We start from the raw sequence: 19,708 nt of genomic DNA, 5'->3' as shown, positions 1-19,708 counted from the left end.
TAGTTAATATGGACCAGCTGGGTAAATCATGAGCACATGCTCCTCTCGAAATTAGTTTAAAACTAAACTTCACTTCAAGAGTTCACACTTAGCCCATGATTTATACATAGCTTGTTTGGCATGCTGTCCCGGGAGAGAGCCCTGAGCTCAAGGGATCCTCGAGCCCAGGGCTCCCCCCCTTTTGCAGGGCGAGTGGAGATTGAGCTCAGGTCTATCTCAAACTCCCCAAAAAGCCAATGATAAGCGCTCGGGACAGCAGCCGCGTGTTTACACAGGAACTCCCCAAAGTGCAAAGAAAAAGTGCTATATCCGGCTGCTGGATATATATGTGAAGAACTGATAAAAAGTGGGGGAAAGCTTTCTAGGGAGTGTGTGAAGGGCAGGGTGGGTTTGGTGGCTAAGAAATAAAGTTAGGAAGTCTAAGGGAGTCTGAGTGGCTTAGAGGGTGGGTGGAGACTTGTGTGTAAATTGGGGCTTAAATGGGCCCTCTACGGGAGTCAGTGCTTAAGAGAAGGTTTGTGAGGAGATGTAATAAAGAAGGGTGTGGAGCTGGCTGTTTAAGAGGAGGGAAGAGATTTGGTAGCGGAAGCATAAAAAGCTGTTGGGGGTAAATAAAGGAGAGAAGCTGGAGGAAACAAGGCTATATAAATTACTGTATGGAATATACAACTGCTATGCAGCAGAAGCACTCAATGCTGGCATGTTGCTAGAAACTGGCAGGGAACACAGATTTAATATATTAACATGAAACATTAGGGAAATACTATGCATAATAAAATGCAGTAAGCAGCAGAAGCACTTAGCGCTGGCAGAAGAAAAGAGCTATAATTAACAAAAATATGCTATACAATTACTATGCATAATGTGCAAAATAATCAATAAGAAAGATACTAATGCAGCGGGAGCCCACAACGCTGGTAAGGGGAGAGAAAAAGGGGGGTGCTGTTGAAGTAACAAGGTTACTATGCAAAATACAGAACATGAAATGCTAATGAACTACTATGCAGAATAAACATGTTAATGCCGATACTGGTGAATAACTATAAAGAATAAATAAACTGATGCAGCGGAAGCACTCGACACTGGCAGGGGAAACTGGAAGGTGAAGGCGATAGATGAGGCTCTTGCGAGAGCCAAAACTCCTATTGACTCCGGCGGGAGTCAGAGCTTGGGGTGATGTTAATGTGGAGGAAGGAGGTTGGATGAGAGTCAAACACAATGAGTAAAGGGCTGGTAGAAAACAGTAAGGCACTCAATTCTGGCAAGTGGAAAGGGGAGAGCTGCTGGGAGTAACGTGATTATTATCCAGAAATACACAATAAAATACATGAAATACAAATGGACTACTATGCAGAATGAACACAATGTAGACATTTTATCAATAACTATATGGAAAACAAATAAACTGGTGCAGCGGAAGCACTCCACACTGGAATGGGAAAAGAAATGGGCAAGGTGGCTGAAGTAACAGATATACTATACAATTTTTATGCAAATGATACAATACAAGATATAACAGTAAACTATTATGCAGAATAAATTAATTGGAGCTGCAAAGGTGCTTGATGCTGCAGGGCAGGAAAAAGGGGGGAGAGCAGCTGTAAGAAACACAAATATCCAACAATTATTATACAGAATATACAAATTATGCAATAAGATACTAAAGCAGAGGGAGCATACAACGCTGACAGGGGGGAAAGAAAAAGGGGAGAGCTGTTGGAGGTAACGAGATTACTATGCAAAATACAGAATATGATAGCATGTAATGCTAATGAACTACTATACAGATTAAACAAAATGTAGATACTGATGAATGACAATACAGAATAAATAAAATGATGCAGCATAAGCACTCATTTCTGGCAGTGGAAACAGGAAGGTGAGGGTGATAGGGGGGGCTCTTGCGAGAGCCGAAGCTCGTGTTGACCCCTGTGGGGGTCTGAGCTTAGGGTGATGCTAAGATGGAGCAAAGAGGTTAGTTGAGAGTCAAGGCAAGGAGTTAAGAGCTAAGAGTTAAGAGGAAACAGCAGAAGCGCTTATCGCTGGCAGGGGATACAGAAAGGAGAGGTTGATAGGTGAGGTTCTTACGAGAGCCACAGCTTGCGTTGACCCCTGCAGGAGTCTGAGCTTAGGGTGAGTGATGCAGATAGAGCAAGGAGGTTATGGGAGGGCCAAAGGCAAGGAGTGAAGAGCTAGGAGGAAACAGCGGAAGTACTCAACGCTGGCAGGGATAACAGAAAAGAGAGGGTGAAAGGGGAGGCTCTTGGGAGAGCCGAAACTTGTGTTGACCCCTACAGGAGTCTGAGCTTGAAGCAGATTGAGCAAGGTGGTAACAAGAGAGCCAAAGGCGAGGGGTAAAGAGCTAGGAGGGAACAGTGGAAGCATTCAACACTGGCAGGAGGAACAGAAAGGAGAGGGTGAAAGGTGAGGCTCTTGCGAGAGCCGAAACTCATGTTGACCCTTGCGAGAGTCTGAGCTTGGGTGATGCAGATGGAGCAAGGAGGTTACTAGAGAGCCAAAGGCAAGGGGTAAAGAGCTAGGAGGGAACAGCGGAATTACTCAACGCTGGCAGGGGGAACAGAAAGGAGAGGGTAATAGGGTAGGCTCTTGTCAGAGCCAAAGCTCATGTTGACCCCTGCGAAATCTGAGCTTAGGGTGATGCTGATGTAGCAAGGAGATTACATGAGTCAAAGGCAGGGAGTAAAGAACTAGGAGGAAACAGCAGAGGAACTCAATGCTGGCAGGGGGCACAGAAAGGAGAGGGTGATAGGGTAGGCTCTTGTCAGAGCCAAAGCTCATGTTGTCCCCTGCGAAATTTGGGCTTAGGGTAATGCTGATGTAGCAAGGAGATTACATGAGAGTCAAAGGCAGGGAGTAAAGAACTAGGAGGAAACAGCAGAGAAACTCAATGCTGGCAGGGGGAACAGAAAGAGGGTCATGTTAAGCTCTGCGAGAGCTGAGGCTCAATTTTACTCCAGCGGGAGTCTGAGTCGTGAGGGGATTTGCTAGGGATGGACAGATAGATGGCTTTGGCTTGAGAATAAAGGGGTGGCAAAGATTGGGCTGAGAGGTTTGAAAGAAACAACTTGGGTTCTTTGAGATGAAAAGACTGAGGCGAATGTAGGATTTGAAAGGCTTCAGAGAACCAATGACCGAGGGTCTGGATCTGGTGCTGGGAAAGCCTTTTAATAATGCCAATTCTGAATGAATGGCTGGAGATTGGTTCGGGAGGAAATCCTGAGAGGTGGACAACTTTGAGGTGTTTCTGGAACCAGAGATGTGATACTGGACGATTAGCGTCATCAGTAAAAAGGGGGGCTAGGGGGTTTGTTTCTTAATCCTCGAGTGTAGGTATACTAGAGAGTTTGGACTGGGTGGGTGAGGGCAGGAATGTTGAAGATGTAATTGAAATGTTCTTGTCAATAGCTTTATCTTACTTTGCAGGACGAGGAAACCCTTTCTTTCCTCATCACACAAATTTAGATCTGCTATGGTGGGTTGGAGTGAGGGTTGAGTTTGAATGTTTCATGCTGTGATGTGTGACTGAAGGGTCTGAAGGCTACTACTTTAATGGTAAGTGATATGGAGTTTGGTGGAGGTTATAATGGGGGTGGCTTAAGGTAACGTCATTTGTGGAAAGGGATGGACAGGCGTTGAGTTAGGTCCACTTCTGTAGCCAGTGACCAAAGTTTCTGGAAAGAAAATGAGAGAGAGTCAGTGATTTGGTTTAGCAACCTGGCACATATTATGCAGACATGATAAATTGACTAATGTCAAATAAGACATCTTAAAAGTAGCATTAAAGCTTAGAGAGTAGGAACGCCTTTGTCTATGCATTATATTGTTTCTTCCTCAACACAATGAATGAGAATCCTAGAGGTGGACCATTCGTCTCCCCATAGTATGGCGGCAGCGACTATTGGGTACAGTTTGAAGAAAGCTGATGAACAATGGTTTCTAGAGTGGAAATAGATTGAGGGGGCCATGTGGTGGCAACCAGTGGCCTCTGAGTACCCTTGGAACCCAACTGATGGGGTAGCACCAGTAAATAGACAAATATCTAATGGGGGTGCGAACAATCTCTGCAGAAGAAGGAACAGCCGTTCCATAGCTTAAGGAAGCAATCCATAAGCGGAGTTCATTGTGGGTGGGTTTTGAGAGAGAAATTGTGCCTTTTAAATCGTGACTTGTGGTAGGGAGCTGGAGTAGGCAAGTTTGAGGTAAATTTGCACTGTGAATTTTAGGTGGCCGAGGATAGATAACAGTATGTGTTTAATTCAAGTCTCTTTCTTATAATACAAGATAAAGAGAAATTATTCAGCCAATTTTCTCTTTAGGAAGAGAAGCTTGGAATTTGAGCAAATCGAAGTTGATGCCTAGAAATTCGATAAATGTATTGGGTCCAGCCTTCTGCGAGCAGAATACCTAGATTGGCGAAAACCTTTTGGTGATCTCTAGGTGTTTGGCTGGAGGCAATGTGGGGGGGTGATTAGAATATCATCTAAAGTTGGATAAGTTGGGGGATTCTGCGATTGTTATAAAGAAGCCAGTGATGGAGAATTTGCAAGTTGCACTGCTTATGGGATAAATGCGTGAAACCTTGAGTGGTGGGGCAGAGAATGGTCAAACATAAAGTGGTTGTCGATCTCTTTTTAAATAAGATGATCCACAATTTCTGGTTCAATCAGCAAAAGCTGACTGAATATTAGGATAGGAAGGGAGAGCTGAGGTGCCCGGGTGGAATCCATAGGTTAGACCTGAAATGAGAAAATCAGAAAAATTAGTGGTGAGAACGCAGTTCTCTAGCGAGGTGAGGAATCGACAGACAGATAGTGTTTTAAATGTTTTGGTAGACGTTCATTCCCCCCCAGGATAGTGGAGGGCCAAGGATATTGAGCATGGCTTGGCTGGTGATCTTAAAAATACCTCTTTAAAGTGGAGTAGGTGAAGTGATAAGTTTAAATTCCTGTGACATATTACGATCGGACTTCTATGATCGATGGATGCTTATTGTCATTAGGTGGGTAATTTTATTTTAGAAGTTAAATAGCTATTGGAAGTGGCAGGGTTTGTTTATTTATATGCATGTTTATTTATTTATGTTAGTTATTTGTTTAATTTATTTATTTATTTATTTAACTTCTAAAATGATGTTGTCATTTAATTTGCACTTGAACAATACTTATTAAACTGTGTCAATTAAATGTTTGCTATGGGCTTTACTTTAATCTGATTGATTAAATAACATTACATTTGGAATCTTAACATGAATGAAATCAGAAGCATAATTGGCCCAATTCATTCACAAAGTCTTTGCAACCAAGTCTGTATATAACTATCGTAAGAGAGGGCGGGACCATCTCATGTTCTGACAGCTTGGATGGTGACACTTCTCTTTTCAGCTATTGGCTCAATGAAGTGTCAATCAAAAGGTCGGCAGCCATTTTGTTAGACCATAATACAAGTGTTTTTGTCTGAAAGATACTACTTTACTGAAAGCACTCCAGCAACAAGTTTGGATGACAGCAGTGTATCCATGTATGTTTCTAAACATGTAAACATGTTGTGGACTAAAGTTTTATGGATTGGATTGCTTTGATCCTTGCAGTCAAATCAGCCAGGCTGTTAAAATGTTATGGACCTGTGAACAGACAGCAAGCTTGAAAGGTGGGTTTATTTGGTTTGTTATAATCTCTGCTTGTTTACAGATTATAGGAGGACGTTAAGTCCATAGTGTTTGTGTCTTTAAAATGGTTTAAATTATTTTTTATTTATGAGAGTCTTGCTTTTCTAAAGACATAAGAAATATTTAGTCTTTTGGAGAGTAGTTTCTCCTTAAAGAGAGAAGTTTCCCCTTAAAGCATACTACGTTACCACAGGTGGACCGCGAAGAGCGGTGAGAGTTTGGCTTCATTGCAGTGGCTGAAGTCTCAGGGAGAGCAGGGCTCTGGTTGCAGTTGTAGATATTGTTGGTTATTTCCATATTGATGGGCTAAAAAGTGCAATGCTGTAAAAGCTTTTAGAGCTAAAGCTTTTTAGAAGCAGGAAGCTTTCTTCCAAACGAAGATAGTTGTAGAAAGGAAATGAGGATATATATAGTGATTTGGGATCCTTCGATTGGAGGATCATAATTAGTTAATATGGACCAGCTGGGTAAATCATGAGCACATGCTCCTCTCGAAATTAGTTTAAAACTAAACTTCACTTAATAAGATGTTCATGACACTGGAAATAGAACGCACTGTCCTCCTTTTTGTGTACAACGCCAGTAACTGACATCCGTCTCTGAACAGTCTTCTGCGAGCCGAGTTAACAGCGTGCAGAACAAAAGTTTGTTCTTCAACAGCATTACATAAGTCTCAGATGTTACAGATGGAAACTTTCACACTGTTTATTTTCTGCTCTATTTTGAGCACAATATCAAGTTTTAAATCTAGTAAATGCATTGAGTCACTAATAAGAGTCATTAGTCTAAAATTAGACTTAACGCAAACATTCTTTCAGTGTTTTGAGTTTTTCGAGCACGTTCACACCACAGATGATAACTATTGTAGCTATGGTTGCATCAAAAGGGATCATGAACTTCATTTTCTTTTTATTTATTAATGTCCTCTGAGGTCCACTTACAGTACCATCAGACATTTTACATCTAAAATGATCATAATTCAGAAGTAATAGGCTATTTTCGGTCCTGTTTTTGACCCTCTTTACTGTGAGGTAAACGCCCACTGTTATGATTGAGTTCTGTGTGGTTTCCATGATTAAAGATTTTTCCTAATCAGCCAACAGTGCTTAATTTAAGCCATTAGTTTGCTACTCGTTTTTTATAATGTTTGATTAAGGAGAAAGGGGGTTTAGTTGCAGCACTGAGAAATACAGTAATGCTATTTGTCTCTATCCATCCAACCATGCATCCATTTATTCAACAATCCATCCATCCATTCATTCAACAATCCATCCATCTATTCATTCAGCAATGCATCCATTCTTTCATTCATTCATTTTTTTTCGGCTTAGTCCCTTTATTAATCCGGGGTCGCCACAGCGGAATAAACCGCCAACTTATCCAGCATGTTTTTAGCGAATGCCCTTCCAGCTGCAACCCAACTCTGGGAAAAGCAATGCATCCATTCAATTATCTATTCAACAATCCCTTCATCTATTCACTCAACAATCCATTCAACCGTTCATTTACCAATCCATCCATCCATCCATCCATCCATCTATTCAACAATACATTCATTCATTCAAAAATCCATCTATCCATCCATTTAACCATCCATCAATCCATTCAACAATCCATTAATTAATTTATTCATTCATTTAACAATCTATCCATTCAACAATCCAATCTCTTCTTCCAGAGACCCAATGAGAGTAAAAAGAGACTCACAACAAGCTATTTTTTTAAGATTATCACGCCAGAGTGAGCACCTTGCAGCAGATTTTCATGGACATATCAATATGTAATGTTTACATTTGTATCCTAGTGCACTAGCAGCATTCTAAATTCACCCTGTATGTTCAAAACAGAACATCTCCTGCAATACGTTTATTCTCATGGTTGTTGTACATTTTCAAAGATGTGTTATACATGTTATGTACATTTTTTTCCTTCCCATATCTACTCTCTAACAAACCTGTACAAGATCTTTTTAGTGGTTGTGTATTGCCTGTTGCGGAAATATGTCATCTTAAATCAAATCCTGATTGAAATTTTAAATAACAACCATGTTTACCAAGATTTGATCTAATGTCCAACAACCTCTGGGTCTGTTAAAACCAAAATTATTTGTTGTTTTAAGTTTTTTGAAGTGAGTACATTTGAAAGAGGATTTTATAAATCACCAAGAATCACTGTTTTAAAAATCTAACAGTTTATGTCTCTGAATGTTCCTTGTTAGCTGGGAAAACACTGACAGCTCATCAGACTTTAAAGAGACAGAGAAACCGAATGTTATTGTCCATCGGTGAAACTGGCCTCCATCTCAAAACAAGCAAGCTGAGTTAACACAAAGCAGAAAAAAGGTTTGTTTTTCAGTACTATTACGTAAGTCTCAGATGTTACAAATGGAAACTTTCCCACAAGAACGCTATCGGTTTTATTTTCTGTTCTATTTCAAGGACGAGTTCACGTTTTAAATCAAATCTCTGTCACAGTGGTGGAGCGCTGTTGTTTGCCTCCGATGCTTATCTCAATGACAGGGTCTGCAATGAGTCATCTGTGCAAAAGGAAATGTATAATGCGTGCTACGCTGGAATCTGCAGGTAATTTATGACAATACAGCATTCCGGTGCCTGAACATATATTTTAAAACTGAACTTACTCTAAATAAACCATTCAAGGATAGCTCTTAAAAAGTTAGACATGGTAAGCACAAACTGCATTTCAAAAGACTACACAGTGAAATGGCTGCTGCCATATGCTAACCAAATGAAGGCTATAAAAAGAGAATGCTTACCTTAAAAATGAATGTGAAGCAAGTTTTAGGGGTACATTTACTGGTAAAACGCTACACAAATTTAGACAAATTTGTGCAGTTGTTGACTTTTTAAATTGCTGAGCAAATTGGACATGCTAAGCTAAACGATTTAGCATCGCATGCTAAATTAAGCTAAATTAAAAGTTATTGTGAAAATAACAAACTCACAAACATGTGACTCATTGCTAGAAATACAAACAGCATGTATTCTAAAATTCTGAAATCTGTATAAGAAATCCTTGTCTTTAAAGTTGAAAACATGAATTATATGCATTTAATTGACCCAAAAGTGAAGTCATCTTTTACTCTCCCTCATATTGTTGCAAATACACAAAACGTTTGTCAATTTTCAAAACTCAAGCCATGTTAGTATTAATAAATTCCACTGAAACACTGTTCATCTAAACCAGTGGTGTCCAAACTAGGTCCTGGAGGGCCAGTGTCCTGAATATTTTAGTCCCAACCCCAATGTAACAAACCTAAACCAACAAGCTCTTTCTTGGTAAACTAGACTTCCAGGCAGATGTGTTGGTGGAAGTTGGAGCTAAATTATGCAGGACACCGGCCCTCCAGGATCGAGTTTGGAGACCCCTGATTTAAACGTATTAAGCTAAAAAATGTTTAGAAAACAACCTGCAATGATGTTACGCAATGCTGTTATCTAGATACCAACCTTGGGAATATTTTTAGGCATTGCGTAATATCATTGCATCTGCTGAAGCCATTAAAAGATCTGTTTAGCACTCTGTGATCATCAATCATCATCAAATGTGATCAAGAATGATTCTCACAAGTTTAAAACTTTGTTTTTAAGCAATTTTACCATCTTTACCACCACAGTCGCATGTCAGTACAATTAAAAAAGAAGAGGCTTCAATCCCGGTTTGTAGACGTTAAATCCAGTTTATTTTGTACATTAATATCCATACAGCAGTGAATGTGAATGTGTATCCTGATACACCAAATTATCAAAAAGAACAGTTTGTGGTGGAGAACTGAATTTTCCCATTTGCTGTTTTCCACCATGCACCGCTTATCCGAGAAGTGCTCGTATGAATTCTGATCTCAGGTAAAGCTTTAACAGATATCTTTGGCCCTACGTGACGCTCTTGACTGTTAACTGGCTGAGGAACACAGCAGGCGGTAACTAGCTTTACATCTTCAATGTCACGCATCTGTGTCCCATCATCTCTTTCCCCCGTGTCGATGACATCACACATGAGTGCTGGCGTCTCTGGCTCTGCACACCCGGGTAACAAGACATGGAGAACGACACCCCACGAGAGGAACAGAAGGATGACAGAAGGTGTGTGAATGTGTTTAGCTCGGCGTCCAAATCGTTTTTCCTCCCTCTGCTGCATGCAGATTGGGACAATGAAAAGTGGGCTGCGAAATTGATGCAAGACAGGCTGCGACTGAAGACGGCAACAAGGCCGTCAAGCAGGTTTCGAGGGAAAGATACTATGGGTTGTTACTTGGAGTGGGAATCATAAAATGTTTGATGATTGTTTTTGGTTAGTTAATAGTTCAAAAAATGATATTTTTAAATTTGAGGAATAAATAACGATGTTGTGTTTCTTGAAGTTATTGAGTTTTACTTACACGTAATCTAAACTCGACAACAATCCACTTAATTTCTTCAATGAGTACAAAATAGCAAGGATCCATCGCAAAAAAATATATGTCTCTGGCCTGCCATTGGTTCTGTTTGACTGTTTGTAGTTATACGATGTGCAATTTGCAAATGAACTGTTTAACCAGATCTTCTAAGTGAACCAGTCAAACTACTTCATTAAAGAGCTTCTATTATACATTATAGGAGCTCCTATTATACACTAAAAAGGGTCATATTTTGGTTTTAAGGGTCTCCAACAAAAGGCTGATATGCATGCAAAGTCAAAAAACACTTTCATTGTCTTATAATATGCATTTATTTTTACCTAATTATTCCAGCGACTCCCATAGAAATCGTTCAGTGATTAATTTGTTCCCAAACCCCTCAGTGCGAAGCTAATCTGCGGCGATTGGACCGATGACAGCCTGTTGCGATTGGTCAACAGCATTCAGCGTGCGACATTGTTGACATGCCATGCTGGGCATTTTACTTTATTGAAGTCGTCAGAGTGAGCATACCTGCCAACACTCTTGTTTTTCCCAGGAATCTCCTGTATTTCAGACCCATCTCCAGTCACCCACCCACCCATTTTTGTTTGGAAAACTCCAGGATCTTCAAATTGGCCATAGTGTATGTGTGTGAAACAGTGTGAACTGGTTCCCAGTTTTGGGTTGCAGCTTGAAGAAAAACCAATACTGGAAAAATTGGCGGTACATTCCACTATGGCAACCCCAGATTAATAAGCCGAAAAGAATGAATGAATTAATAAAAATTGACCGTAGAGTATGAGTGCGAGAGTGTATGGTTGTTTCCCAGTACTGGTTTGCGGATGGAAGGGCATCTGTGACAGAACAGGCCTCAGCTCACTCTGGTGGGGAAAACTGGGTTCGGAGGGGTAACAAAATGATGGCGTACATGACAGCACTCCAGTGCAAAGTTTTATTTACAGTTTTGGCAGGTGAAAAACAGTCCACACAGTGAAGAAAATATATACTAGTGTCCAAAAACTAAGAATCCAAAGTAACAAAGAAACCACAAAACAGATAAATAAAGATGAAATGGATTAAATATATAATATGGCGATGCAGCAGTGGCGCAGTAGGTAGTGCTGTTGCCTCACAGCAAGAAGGTCGCTGGATTGCTGGTTCGATCCTCGCCTCAGTTGGCATTTCTGTGTGGAGTTTGCATGTTCTCCCTGTGTTTGCGAGGGTTTCAATCACAATTATATACAAATTATATACAAAATTAAACAAGTATCCTCAGTATACACACAAGGGGGTTTGCTTGAAGTACCACTGTAACACTCTTGCCGGCATTGTTTACAAGCGAGGACTGTTGGACATGGGCGTGATCAAACCATCAATCAGTGCCTGGAGTAATCCAATAATCCTCGTGCCCAAGACGGATAAGAATGGTGATGTTTTAAATGTTTATGTCCATACTTACCTTGGACATGGTTTAATCTGAACTGAGTTGAGTCACACAGCTATAAAAGAGCGGCTCAAGCTCAGTTCGCTGTGGAAGTCATAGAAATCTGGAGTGTGAGTAGTAGTGCAAGAGTTGGTAGAAGTATTGAGTCTTGCTGCTTTATTGTCTTTAATATTTTGTTTTGTATATATTTTTAAATTTTTATATTGTGGATTTTAGGATTGGACACTTTGCACTCTAAATAAACGCACCTTTGCACCATAGTGCTAGGTCGGCTGAGCCATCTTTTTTTTTTTTTTGTTAGTTTCTTGCTTTACAAATTACCCAAACAACACCTCTGTGTGACAGCATCCGCTACATAAAACAAATGCTGGGATAGTTGGCGAGTGGCTTTCAAACAAAATAATCAACCCCAAATAGTTCTGTTCAGAATATGATTCACTGTTCAGGCTGCACGCTTCACTATCAAGAGTCATTTGTTTGAGAATCAGGCACAACTGGTCTTCCAATCTCACTGAATTGCAAGACAGTTTTAGAGTGTTTTCGTGCAATGTTCTACGCTGAAAAGAACATCTTGATCTGTCTTTTTTGTATTACATAGATACCTGTATAGTTTTAAATAGGTTAATATATTGTATAATGCTCTTTTTAAGTCACAGCACTAATTACTGTACATTGTATACACAATTTATAACTTATCATTTTAATAATAGTGTACACAGGCAAGTATGAACAACATGAAAGTGTGTAGAAATGTATTTCAGATAATGTTTAGTTTATTTCAAGTAGCAAAATTTTATGGTTTGAAATTGTATGTTGAATTCACACTTAATAGACTGCATTGAACTTTTTCAAATGTGCAAACAACGCATACACACCTTTGTGTATGCCAAACAAGTGGATGGAGAGCACAAAGAAATGAGTCTCTCTTGTGCGGTTTGATTACGAACACAACACAGACCACAGGCATTTATATGAACCAAAAAGAAAACATAATGTCACAAGTGGCAACAGTAAGAAGACCAAAATGTCATCTCCTTGAAGTCAAACTTCAATTGTGTTCAATAGAGCAATACCAGCTGATATTTAGACTTTTCATCTGATAAAGAACACCATCTATTTGCTACAGTTTTGAGGAACAAGGTCTTCACTCAGAAAGTACATAATGTAAAATGTACAATATATACTTTTGAAGTTCATTTCCACTAGTAATGCAGAAAATACTTTTAAATGATGTTCCTCCAGAGCTGTGAGTCGACAGTGCTAACCACTGAGCCACCGTGACTCCACATTCTAAGAATTATTATACCTAAATAGAAACGAAATCTCCATTTCTGCTTTTTAAAAAGGCACTATGGTTTAGGAATCAGGTGTGTCACTTTAAAAAGTTAGCTGATTGCGTAACGTCCAAAAACAATTTAACTTGAATTGTAGGTGCCTTGCTGCACGAAGTAAATAACAGCAATTACAACCGCCAGAACACATTTCAGCAATAGAGTGCGTCATGGAGCTTAAATCAATCTGTCTTTTAGCCTGAATGGCCTTTAATGACAAGTCATTTGTGCAATGCAACCCTTGCTGCTCTGAATGCTTCATGCTCAGTGTGCATGAGCTTGGCTGAATTGATTTTTCCGTGTTAAAAAAAAAATAATAATGTTCAAGGGTGTTAAGTCTGGTGCGGCCATTAACCTGTTCCCTACTTTGTCCTTGAATATTACAGGTCTGATTTGTACAAATTCATCATCGACTTTCTTAGCTTGAGTCATAAGACCTAATAGTAATGCACTTTTAAAAAGTGCCTAGGCACTAAATTACACTGCCATCAGCACAAATTAAATGTCCTTGTGTAATGGGACAAATCTAGCTCATCAGCTCCTGTGCTATACAGACTGTTGCTAAGATATGACTTTTCTAACAGCACTTGAACTATTAGCCTTACTGGCAAACATGTCCTTCCTTTGGATGAATCAAAGACTAATATACTTAGTTCTTAGATAGTTAACTACAATTAGCAAAAAGACAGAGAATCTATTTGCAGTCTTGTTAAGTAAATAGGAGGGTTGGGTAAACATGCCTTTCGATTACACCTATAGCAGCATTTACAGGTTTAACTTCATGTATATCTCTATCTATTTTGATGTAGTAACTATATTTTTAATGTAGTAACTATATTACACATGATTTTTGGGGGGATAGTCATTATATGTATATATATATATATATATATATATATATATATATATATATATATATATATATATATATATATATATATATATAACTCATTTTCAAATTTCTCTTTTAGGCCTATTAAGCAATGTTTAAATAAGCCAGTCAATCTATACGATGCCCAGATTGGAAATTAATAACTAATTAGAATAGTGACACATATTGCATCTAAAACCATGTGGAAATGGTACTCTTTATTCTCTATTTCCACCTGGGGATAATCATTCTAAGGTCTCTAGAGACTATGCAGCACCACTAATGCGATCCAAGACCTGTAAAGAGATGATGCCAAGGTATTCATAATCCTGGACCAGGCTGTATCCTGAGCCGATGCTGTGGTGGTCATGAAGGAGCAGAGAGCTTGAGACTGATTCCTAAAAGACCACAGTGACAGACGAGTCTCCGCATTGGTCCCGTAGGCCAGCCTGAACACCCGCCGGTGATTTACTCACATCTGCAGTTCTCTACGATGGACATCCAGCATTCTTCAGCCTCCGGTGCCAAGACTGCAGCTCTGCACAAGAAGTTTGGCTAGAGGAGAAATTGTCATGCCCAACTGAGCCTGATTTGTCTTAAGTTTTTTTTCTTCACTTAGTTAATTGGTGAAGTTTGTTCCTCGCCACTGGCTTGCTTGGTTGGGACCTATGGAGCTGCGCATTGATGGATTTGCTCTTTTATGCTTGGACTTTCAGCATTAAAAACTAAATCACACTGAACTGAAGTAAACTGAACTTCAACTCTGAAAACTGGACTGACCCAGTTTTAATTTACTAGAACTTCTATGTTAAGCTGCTTTGACACAATCTACATTCTAAAAGCGCTATTTAAGTAAACATGAACTGAACTGATTTGGAAATGCAAGGCTGGTCGCTTCCTTCATTATTTTCAATGCATTTCTTAACTCCCGTGGCGTCTGGGTTCGGCACCAGTAGCAAACACTTGCTGTAGCTCTGATACAAGTTTTATTTATAAAGAAGTGCACAGTGTACTGTTACTACTAAAATCCAAACAAAGTGTGAACCTGATTAGTTGGTTTATTTCACATGACTTGGACACATCTGGAAAAATTAAGCACATTGAGAGCGAGTTGCTTCATATTGGCGTGTGTCTCTTTTTGCAATAGTGAACTTGAGCTTGCAAAAGATATGTGAATGGCCTCTAAAGATGCAGCATGCAGTATAAACGACAATTCAATAGAAAACTTACTGTGGGTGAAAGGGTCATCCCTTAGGCCTTCATCTGCTTACTTATGGCTTGTAATGTCAGTGATATCTTTGAATTAAAAAGGAAACGATGACAGAACCGAATCAGCAGACTGTATGCAGCTCCCATGACATTTATATGTTTTGCTGTTTTAAATTGTTTTGCCCTTTTGCTCTGAACGCATTACGCTGCATTTGAAATGCGCATTCAAGATCAAATCGGTGTGACTGATGGATGCGGCGTTTTTATATTCGTCATTTTTATTTCCTCCTTCCTAACTTGATTAGTGAAAAGGTCTCCTCAGCCTAATTTGATAAGTGATATACAGTTCAATTTGTAATCTCCCTTTGACATCTTGAGCAAACATTCAGCTTTTTCCTTTTTTCAAGAGACCCGCGTCGACATAGAAATACAGCTTGGCGGTAAACATCTCGGATTATTAGTCATTTGACGCAGCTGTTTAATTGAGGTGGGACCGAGGGCTTCTCCGCAGTGAAAGAGTGAGAGAGCTGCACAACAAATCAAAATGTGTCACAGAAGCCGATCGCTCTCGCGGGGAACTATGGGGGAGAATCGAGTGATGATGACAAACACAGTCCGAATAATGATAAAAATGAACCCGAAATAGTATGGAGATACAGAAAAGAGGATAATAAGAGCCAGAAATCGAAGGCAGAAGGAGAATGTGAAGGGAAAAGGGGGAAAAGAATAAGCGCCTTGTAGGGCAGGAAACGCTGGCAGAGGAAAGCAGAAGGGGAGGTGGAGAGAGAAAAAGGGGAGATTGGGAATCATAAAAAGAGGAAAGCGCATTTATAAACACGTCTCTATAGTAACCAACTGGTAATTTGGCTGGTGGGAGAGGGAGAGAGCAAGGGAGGGCATGAGGGAGCAGCATTTACCATAGGCCTGTTATTACGGAGAGAGAGAGAGAGAGAAGGGGAAGAGAGCCAGGAATAAAGGGATAAAACATGACTAGAGAGATGGTAATATGAAAACGAGGGACAGAGAGAAGGGGATGCATTAAGGGAAAAGGGGAAGAGCGTTGAATACCAAATGAAGGTGAATAATAGGGCACAAACAGATGAGATTTGAGAGAGGAAAGAACGAGGAAGACAAGATTATCAAACAAATTGCAATGGTCCTCAAGATCTGTCAGCGGCGAGCTCTGGAAAGCTCTTGTCTGATTTTAAATCACTCTTTAAAGGTTAGACCAATCAAATTTGTCAAATTTGACAGTCGGAGGATAGAAGAGCTATCGAGGGAGTGAAAAACAACAGTTTGGGTAAATAGTTTCTCTATTCCTCTCATCTAGGGAAATTCACTTTGGAGGTATCTCAATACAAATCTGCTTGTTGAGAAGAGCTGGAAATCAAGAACCAGTTTTATGTATTCAATAAAAAGAGCACTCTGTTCAATAAAAATAAAATGGTGCTATATCAGTTACATACTCACTGATTAAAGAAAGATTAATTATTGTAGATAATATGTGAGCCTAGAATACAAAGTGAACTAATTTTATAAACTAATTTTGAGAGGATCACAAGCTTATGATTGACTACAGCCATTAGCTACAGTAGGATTCACCAATCAGACGATTCCAGCCTGATCTCATGAGAAAACGTAAGTATTTTACGTTTTGCTAGTTTAGTGGCTAATTCGTACTAATTCATACGAGTTCAGTTATACGATATGGTACAATTTTAAAAAGGAGGCGTGGCACCTAACCCCACCCATAAACCCAACTGTCATTGGGGGATGAGCAAATTGTACTAAATTGTACGAATTAGATCGTACGAATTCATACAAATTAGCCACTAAATCAAAAAGTTACGAATTGCCATGAGATTGTGTTGGACGAGTCCTACATAATCATCTCATTATAAATAACCAGAGTGTTTTACCTCAGTCATCTTCATCTTGAAGAATCCCGCCTTCCACCCCTTCTCCTCTCTTTTTACTTGACAGGGCGGCCTAGTGGTTAGCACTGTTGCCTCTCAGCAAGAATGCCTCTCATTCAGGTCTTTACCTGGCCAGTTGACATTTATGTGTGGAGTTCATGTTCTCCTCGTGCTGGGTTTCTCCCTGGTTCTCCGGTTTCCTTCCACGGTCCAAAGACAAGCGACATAGATTAATTGTCTAAACCAAATCAGCACCTAGATGAGCTCTTAATCAGTAGTACTTCCTCATAGCAATCCCTAAATCCCCATATGCCTTAACAGCAGGGAAGTTCTTGAGATCTACCTGAGCTCAAACTCCCCTGTCGCCCTGCAAACGGAATGGAGCCCCGGGCTCCATTGTGAGCTCAGGGCTCTCTCCTGGGACAGCAATCATGCCAAACATGCTTTTATTATCAATCATTAGCTAAGCGTGAACTCTTGAAACCTGTGGCTTAAGTGTCAGGGTTTTTAAAGTGAAGTTTCATAAACTAATTTCGAGAGGAGCATGTGATATGATTGTGCACCGCTGGCCACTCATCCGTAATCAGTAATAATCCAATCAGAATGATCCTAGCTTAGTATAAATGGATCACTTTCTCCTCATTGCATCTTCATTTTGGAAGAATCCCCCCTTCCACCCCATCTCCTCCTTTTTCTCCCCTTCTAAAGGGGGAGCGATCGAGACCTACCTGATCTCGGTTCTCCTGATATGCTTCTAGACCGGGCGGGAGCCCTGGGCTCAAATATCTCCGAGCTCAGGATTCTCTCCCGGGACAGCATGCCAAACCTGCTATAAGTGCCAAGCATATCTAAGTGGGAACTCTTGAATCTGATATTTGACAATATATGCAAAATACATATATGACGAACAGGTTCATATTTGGATTTTTCACATATATAAAATGAATATCATTTACGCAACATATATACAGTATGAACACATATATTCAATTTTTAACAAAGGCTCACTGTAAAAACGTACCGCCGCATACATTTATGGAGATCGTGAATTAGCCAGAGCTACGTATGCATTTCATCTTTCAAACGAATGCTATAGGCAGTATGATGCTGTTCCTTTTCATGCTTACCAGCTTACCACTTTCGGCTTTTCCAATATTACCAGTTTGCCCAGTGCCTCTGTGCATATTTCGGTGGACTTTAGACACAGAAAGGAGTTGACCTCAACAAGGTTCGAGTCTGGGGAAGAACGGTTCCAAAAAGCAGGTAAAGCAAAATGCAAAAAATAAAATAAACAAGTAAATAACAGGGTGAGAATGTTGTATAATCTGAAAATGTGGAAAAATCAGAGGAATGCGAGGGCTTTTCTTTATCAGTATTGCAGAAAACACTATCGGTTGGGTTTAGGGAAGGGGGTAGATGGGGTGGGATCGGTCAGTCAGTTGACAGCGGCTTCTGGTGGTTTTATATGAGAAGTGCAGGTGCAAATAGCACTCACGAGAGAAATTTGAGATCTGAAAAAGCACACACAGCACCCTCAGGTGGATTAGCGAAAACAAAAGCTGCAAAAACATACTTCCTGGGTATTGTATTTTGGATTTGCGATCTCCAAAAAATGTATATAGGGGTATGTATTAATAATGAGCCTGGGTTAACAATTTTAGCTAATATATGTTAACGTGTGAATATATTCCAACAACAATTTTTGAATTAACAAATTAAATATGGACGATCTTGTACATTATTTTACTCAAAGCTAGTGTTTACAAGATTATATGTGGTTCTTGTAACTATGTGAGGAATATACTGTAATTTACTAAGTTTACGTTTTTCTTTTACATGAATCAGTTCATAAGGATGATAAATTAGGCGCTCAAAAAACAAATTGATACACTTTATGACCACACCAAATGCTTGCCAAATCACAGAAATATGCACAGGACTAATATTATCACAAGCCTTGGTGTTCAACAAAATATGGTAAGTCATTTGGCGAAATTCACTTGGGATTAAGTTCACAGACAACCTCTGTAATTATTACAAATGACTAGAGGTCATCAGGTAATACTAATCCCATGTGAAAAGGGCTTAAGTTGTCACATATCCGGTTGCTCTTAGATGTTGTATTTTCTTCTGTTAAATCAATGGAAACCCAACTCTGTCCTAAACAAATGCAGACATTGTAGCTATAAGCTACTCATTGATTATTGTTTGCTGTGGGTTCTGTTTAAAAGAAATACCAAAAAGCAAAAAAAAAAAAAAAAAAAGGTAATCAAAATGACCTGAGAAGATTTTGGGACAAGAAAAGCAGTAAAACAAGGCTCAATATTGACGTTTTCAAGTCAGAAAGAGATTGTAGCTTGAACTAGAGTAGGAGAGATGCTGATCCTGCATGTGTTTTATTAGACAGGTGTTCAGCCGATTGGATGCCTTAAATTATATTCTAATATTGATCGAGCCTACCTCCTCTTTTTATGATTGATTCCATCAGGAATAACAGTGCTGCATTGCACACTTTTTATCTTGCTTAAAAAAGTGCCATGTGAGTAATTTTGTATTCAGCATTCTGGATATTTAGAGTGAAAAAATGAATTATAATGTTTAAAGAGCAATGCAAATAAACTTGAATTCATTACTTTATCCATGAACATGATTTCTACCTAAATCCTGTCTGATTTTGAATGATTTCTTTTGGCTATATATGATGTTGATATCAGTGATTCCATGTTCTTTTATGCCATCATCAAATTAAGCCTTCTAAAGGCGAATCTTAAGTCCTGTTCAGATTAAAAGTTATTATTTTCTGATTATGACACAATTCATTTGAGGTTGATTGCCGTGAGGATTCATAAATG

Source organism: Danio rerio, chromosome 19 (genome assembly GCF_052040795.2).
Source record: "Danio rerio strain M-AB ecotype USA chromosome 19, GRCz13ab, whole genome shotgun sequence".
Lineage (NCBI taxonomy): Eukaryota > Metazoa > Chordata > Actinopteri > Cypriniformes > Danionidae > Danio > Danio rerio.
This window is presented reverse-complemented; position numbering follows the sequence as displayed.